This window comes from Pipistrellus hanaki, assembly GCF_964339955.1.
Source record: "Pipistrellus hanaki genome assembly, chromosome: 5".
Taxonomy (NCBI): Eukaryota; Metazoa; Chordata; class Mammalia; order Chiroptera; family Vespertilionidae; genus Pipistrellus; species Pipistrellus hanaki.
The window spans coordinates 58,975,636-58,983,327 of NC_140507.1; positions in this window are offsets into that span (position 1 = coordinate 58,975,636).

Consider the following 7,692-nt stretch of genomic DNA (forward strand, 5'->3'; position numbering starts at 1 on the left):
ATTAAAATTTATGTGCCTATTTGTGCATTTTGTTTTTAAAATTTGTATAAATGGTTCTCAGCTCCTTGTTGTTATCACCTTCTTTATTCTGTCTCTCAATCTGAACAATCTTTGTGTATTTATTCATGACAAACACTTGGGACTTTCTGGATGGTTGGAAAATAATAAGAAATCAGGTCTCTAATCACATTTTTCTCTTTACTCATTGAAAAACATAATCTTTAATGCTACATTGTTATGCTACTAGGTGAAGGTGTCAAGTTTTAAGTTGCATGAGAAAGAATGTGCATATATGCACATTGGAAATTGAAACCTTAAGTTATAAACATCAAATACAGTTTGTAAGCGCACTTTGCATTTCCTAAAGTATATTTTCATACAATTTTCTATTTATGCTCATTGGTTCTTGATAGTTTATATATATGTAAGGAACCATGACCTGGATATATGGATTAGCAAAATATCTATTAACTTGTGAAATGTGGTTAAGAAAATGGGTTCTGGAGACTCTTAATAGCTCTTAATGGCTGTGAGATCTTGAATGGGTGACTTTATCTCTTAGTTTTCTCATTTGAAAAATGGGAAAATAGTACCTCCCTTGTTAGGTTGTTGTAAATATAAATATCTGTACTGATGCCTCAGATTTATTTTTCATTCTTACATTTTCTTTTTCTCACTATTATTAACTTGTAATTTTGCTATATAATAGTCATATTATAAGTAATTTTATACCCCATCGGAATATGGCAGATCATACATAAAAATGTAATAAATTTTCCTAAAAACAAAAATACAGGAAGTAGTGAGCCAGATATTATTGGTATGGTAACTGACAAATTCAAAAGTGATAATGCTTAACTGGCAAAATGGACTTTGATTTAAAACATATCAAGGCATATATCATAAACTATATAATACTAATATTCATCTAAACTAATATGAGCAGGTACTAAAAAACAGGAATCTTTTTTATAAATCCTATTTCTTCCCTGGAAATTCAGAAATTTATATGAAGGGTAAAAATTTTATTATATTATTGCACATAGACAAATATATACATTAAAATGACCATTTTGCTTTGGGCTGAGAGGTTAAAAAAAAAAAGCACAATTCTTACATTTTAATATCTCTCCAAAGTATTTTATTATATATTTTAGTTTAACATGGGCTTAATGTATACTTAAATATGGTAAAAATAATTGGCTCAACGTGTTGTTTAAAAGACACACCATTAGAAAGTGTAAAAACATAAACTACAAACTAAAAGAAATTTGTATCAAATATTCATTAACATATTAATATTTAGACTATTGTATATAGAGAAAAATGATAAATTACAAACAATTAAAGACAACAAAAACCAGGAGCAGGCATTCTGGTGAGGAGGCAAGAAAAATCATCAGTAAACAGGTGACCAGGAAGAAAGCTAGTTCTATGTGTATTACTTTATTTTTTTAAGCTGAAAGTAGAAACATGTTTAACTTATTAATCGTTATATTTCACTTATTTTACATATAAATATCTACATGTATATAGATATAATCTTTTGAAGTCTGACATATAACAATGGGAAAAAATGCCTGTAAACAAACTTTAAAAAAATAGTTAATTATGAAATAACATTTTAAAAATGGTAACTAAAACTTATTTAGTTCTTTTTACTTATTTGACATTGATCTGGTAATTTTACATTATTTTATGTATATGCTGTCTAGTAAATTGGAGATTTTAATAGGTAGACTTTATTAAATCATGAACACCATTTAAAGATTAAGGAATATATATTGCCCAAATTTCCAGAATCTAGAGAGAGAAGCACAAACATAAACAGATGGCAGTGGACATTAACTTGGTGAATTTCAAAGACATTTTCTTCATCCATGCTACTCAAACATCCCTCCATGCCACTTTCATGACCAGAGTGAATCACTATAGCAATGTGTCTGCAAACTGATGTTTTTACTTTCCTCTTCCTGACTCCTTGATGGCTTGGTAGTCATTTAATAACAACCAAATGATTCTTTGGATTCTTTAGGGTGGAAGAAATGGGCACATTTATGCATTTTCCATTCAGTATAAAATGCTACTAAGGACCAGAATCAGTTCAAACCATAAAATCATCAGGAGTTACATTTAATTACACTGAGTGATGGTTCACTTTAAAGATGTTACCAGGATATTATTTTCCAGCCAATATTTCATTCTAAAATAAACTTGGTTTGAACCAGTTTTAGGCGTGTACAAATATTCCAAGAAGCAAAACTGCAGGGACCACGTAATTAGGTTGGAAGATCTGCTTTACCACAGCCCATTTGCTTAAACAGAGTTCATGATATTGGAGCACTTTTTCATTTCCGAGGCCCCGTGAATTCACTCCGGGATCTATCCAGGCCCATCTCACAGCAGTTTTTCAGTCCACCCCACTGCCTGGCCCTTCTGTAGAACTCTGCCTGTGTCACACAGCCATGCTTTTTGTCAGTCTAGCGTATTGATCGTTATTTTTGTTCTTACTTAACTTTGACATTGCTGAGCACTGCAGTATATAATATTGACAGTTAAAATGCTCCTGGTTGGGAGTCCTTTGCCAGTAGGCTGAATTTGCGCCACACGTGCATCTAATAGGGTGGATGTCAGGGTCTGTTGCTAGGCAGCTTGAATTCATTTCTGCCTACAAACACCACTTGCAGCTCATCGGAGCTAGCATCACCATTTCTGTAACCCTGCAAAGTAGATGTGCTACACAGTCTATCTGCACTGTGTTTCATGCAGCAGATGGCTGACTGGTTGTTTCTACATAAAAGCCATAAGCGGAAGTAGCACCCTGAATGGTCTATAAATAAACAGGACATTAAGCACCCTTTTGACAAGTATTGTGCAATCATTTTATTCTGCTATGGAAGTAGATCCTGTCACAGGTTTCCTGTTATGAATTTAAGGCATAATTATATTTATGGCACAAAAAAAAAATAGGGTGGTTAGGATAAGAACTCATGCCCGCTCTTTCATCTTTAGCACTAAGACTCCTCTGTGTCCTTTGGTAGAGGAATGAATGACTTGCTCTACTGAAAGGAATGATCCTCACACAGTCATTTTGTTGATTTCTCCAAAAAAGAACAATTAATCTTATAGGAATAAATAGCTTCTGTTTTTTCTACTTGCTGATGCATGTCCATGATAATCTTTTTAGTGACCCAGTGGCCTCAGGTATATCTCTAAACTTTTCAGAATAATTAAAGACTTTTCTATGAAATGCTATGGTGGGAAGAACTCAAAAGATCAGAAATACAGACAGTGAATTATAATCATCAATGATTCATTGAAATAAAATTTTCTTTTTGGTCTCTTGAGGAGTCACACAGAAGCTAAATTATTCATTGAACTGAATTAAGATTTACAACAAACCTTTCCCCCCAATAATTGTTAACTAATTTTGATCATTGTGACAGGCATTGAGAAAACCACTTATACACATGTGGTACTCACATTTTTCATATGCTTATACTATTTACAGGTTGTAGTTACTAGTATATTTAGAACTGCTTCCTAGACAGAGTTTAATAAAGCTAAAGCTACAGGCAACATATTTATCCACAGGGAGATATCAGCATCAGTGTGTGTAAGTGTACATTTTCTACAAACGCAATAAATTGCTTAGAAAAGTTGTAAATGTAAAAGTGCAAGCTAATGAATAAAAAAATAAAAATGAGTAGCCCAAAGGTGATAGTGATCAATTTTTTTAGACAAGGCATATACTTTTGAAATAATGTGAAATTGTAAGGTTTCTTTGAAGGATGGTGAACTGTCATTGCTAACTGTGTTCGACTGTGATTTGGCTGATGAGGAAATTTATCACTAGTTATTCTTTTGCTAGAGTACATTTTGAATTACTATTTTGGATGAAAAATATTTAAAGTAACAGGTACAAGAAATACTCTATTTCCTAGCGATTATTTCTTTTTCCATCCACAAAACTCATCTTCATTTTATGTATTTTCTTGCTAATATGAATTACGGTAGATGGAAGGAAATTTATCAATGAAGGACGATGACTAATAGAGTAAAAAAAATCAAGATTTGGCCTCATTAATAATGTGCCAGTGTAAGTAGCAAAAGTCAAGAGCTTTTGTAAGCCAAGGCAATTGTCCAAATTTGCTGAATACTGGGGACATGTACTTTCCATAATGCAAGTGAAAAGAAGTGAGAACTGGAGCTTCCTATACCCAGCCTTTGGGGGTTGGAGAGCTATATTGACAGTGTTTTTATTTAACTTTCATTTCTGCTTTGTTGGCTAATCTATACCATGTATTTCTTCATGTTCCCTGACCCCAGCACATTTGCATATCCTCTTCTTTTTGCCCACAATATTCTTCTTTCCCTACAACACTTTCTTTATCTCGGGCTTCACCAGGAACCAATGCTGAAGATCATTGTATTCTCACTGCCAATTCTATACAAAACTCTATTTAGTTATAGTTATTTTAAAATTAATAATTACACTCTAATTATGGGTTAGACCAACAATATCAGGATGGGATCGCTGTCTTGGGAAGCTTAGAGAATGAGTTTTATCAGTTGATAAAAGCACTTAAACAGATTCTTTATGTACAGGGCACCCTTCTGGGAACAGAAGAAAGAGTAGCTTGTCTATTTTCCCAGCTAATGCCATAACAGCATCTCCATTGGAACCTTGAGAAACAAATTTAAGAGGAAGAAACAGGAAATCCAGAGTCTGCAGTCTCCCTGTGAATGGGAAGGAGGGCAGCATAAGAATAAGGTGCCTCTTCCTGTCCTGAAGCAAAGCACGGCTATTGGATTATAACATCCGTTTAGTAGCAGCTCTGATCTATCATGTTCATTCCACATGTTTATAAAATAGAATTAAATAATACCCATTGTGAAGGACAAAACATGAGGAGAGAAAAGGACACCATTTTGCAATCAAAATCTACTACCCACCCATTTACAAAAAGATGAAACAAATATATGAATTGTAGATAATAGTTGCTATAGTAACATCAACATCTATATATCAGTAAATAAATTTATGATACAAATATACAAAATAAAAAATTTTAAATGTGAGGTGTTTTTTTTTAAAGTGGTAATTAATGCAGATTGTAGAGTCAGATTCCTTGTTTGAAACCTGGTTCGGCCTCTTACTGTGTGATCTTCCAGGGTTACTTAATTTTCTATGACTTAGTTTATTCATGTGTAGAAATGGGAAATTATTAAAGGAGCTAATTCATGAAAATTGTTTTGAATATTTGCACTTACAAAAGGCAAATTGGCATTCTTATTAAAATTATCTAAGTGGTCATTATTATTATAAATCATGATATGAGTAACATTGTTTCTTATATTTCATTTCCTTGCTATTCTTAAACTCATTTTATGGTACCCTATTGCTTCCTGGATAAATTTTATACTACTGAGTATGCCATACAAAGAATCTCATGATCTTGCAGCAACTTGCAGTTCTCAAATGAGCTTTCTTGCTCCAGGTCTCTGTTAATCTTTGTTTCTGTCCTTAATGTCCTTTTCCCCACCATCCTTACTTCTCTTAGCTTATATACACTTTCTTCAACTCTATACTAACATTAAATTAGTTTAATGTTAGTATACACTTTCTTCAACTCTATACTAACATTAATATACTAACATTATATTGAAGTTATCTCTTTGTTATCCTGGCTTTTCCACTAAGCTTGAGGGCAGGGATTTTCATTTTATTACTCTATTGCCCTCTGAACCTAGTTCAGTAATTTCATACTGTATGTAGGTGTTCAATACATTTGTGGTATATGAATAATTAGGATTATCAACTGACATAAACACACTGGAAATAAACCTTAGATCTTTTTTTAAGAGAGCTATCCTCTACCATGTTTAGATAAGTGATTGTCAAGCTTAACTGTGCATTAGAACTGTTAGGGAATGTTAAAAATAATTCCAATACTTAGGACCCACCATTTTAATTATCAGACTCCTCAAAAGATGGTGCCAGACATAAATATTTTTAAAGGTTCCGGATGATTCTGTTGAAACACTTTAATTGAGAAACCTAGTCTAGAATAATGTAGGGCATCCCTGAAATGTATACACAGTTTTTTTTTGTTTGTTTGTTTTTTCTGATAGCTCAAGTGATGTTTCTTTTCAGATTTAACCCATTGGAATTAATAATTATTTAAAGTGTATATACATTTTTTTTTGAGACAAACTATATTTTCAGTATTCAGTGTATAAGAATATTTGCAAACAAAATCTAAAATCCTCTAAATTTACATCCCTACCTCAGGGGGTATTCCTTTAAGAAATTCTAAATAATAGCAGGACTTTCTTTGCCTATTAATAACATTTTAGATGTTTTTAATTATCTTTCAAATAATTTTATGAGGCTATATTACCCTTCTAGGATGGAAGTTATTTTTTGTTAGTTTGTTGTGTTTTCGGCAGGTAACCTAGATGCATTGAGCACAATTGTCCCTGCAAATTTTATTTAGCTGTAGAATTAGGTTGTTAAGATGTCAGTCCTTAAATGCCCTAACTTCCATTTGGGTCATGGTAAAAAAGTCCTCAGTGAATAATAAAGTTGAAATTTGCATAAAAATTTCCTCTCTTGAATGTCCTATATGCCTCCAACATTTCCAATTAAGTCTCCAGTCACTGAAACTTCTTACTGGTATATTCCAAGTTCAAATAGGTGCTTTTTTCCAGTAATGCTTATTATTTAAATTTTAGTCTGCATTTAAACAGTCTTTAAACATATTCCATTGAAGAGAATACAGGTAAAGTTTCTTATGCATAAGTTTCATGGTGGATTAGGGTCAAAGTCAGAAAAATCGGTGTCACAGTCAAAGCGGAAAAATAGGGACTGAACCTTGGTCTCAGTATCTCTAATACCCATCATTATAACTCCTTCCCCATAAGCCAAAATAGTGGAAGTTATTAAGATGTAAAAACAACAGCAGAATCACAATGATTCTCATTAAGTACCTATTATGTTCCAGTTCTTGTGAGAGCAGAAACTTTTTTCACAATTATTTCTTCAATTGCAGCTTCATATCTAATGAACTTTGTTAAGGTAATTATTATCTAGTACAAATTATTGGTTTTTTTCAACTTTTGTTTGGTCTTAGCTTCTTAACCTATAAAGCAGATTTCATGAATCTGCAATGAGAGTTCTCTGAAAATGGAAAGATTTAAAATATTTATCAAAGATTCTAACACATAAGCCTTTAATAAATCTGGCTATTCAATCACAATTCTATAGTTGTTATTTAAGTCTCTCAACAGTAAATATGGTATTATGTCAGTTTTTGTTAATAAGCAGCTGTGGCTCTCATTTTAAGTGAATATTTTCATATTCCCAGAGCATAATGGAAAAGCCAGGATACAAACTGACATTCACCTGATTCCACTTCTCTATCATGTATCTAGCAGAAAGTTCTAATGACATAAAACTCAAAATTCTGCAAGTTGTATGTCCTTGATTTAGAACTTTTTTCTTTATTTCTGAAAAAACTGTACATAAAACACAATATTTAAAATTCTGTTCTAGTCGATAAATAGTACACAGGTGCATGCATTTTATTAGAAAACCCAGGTACATCTGGAGATCCATTGTAAGTAGCGTCATCTCAACCTTCTGTATGAAGAGACATATGTGTTGCAGTTTTGAGGAACTTGTAGATA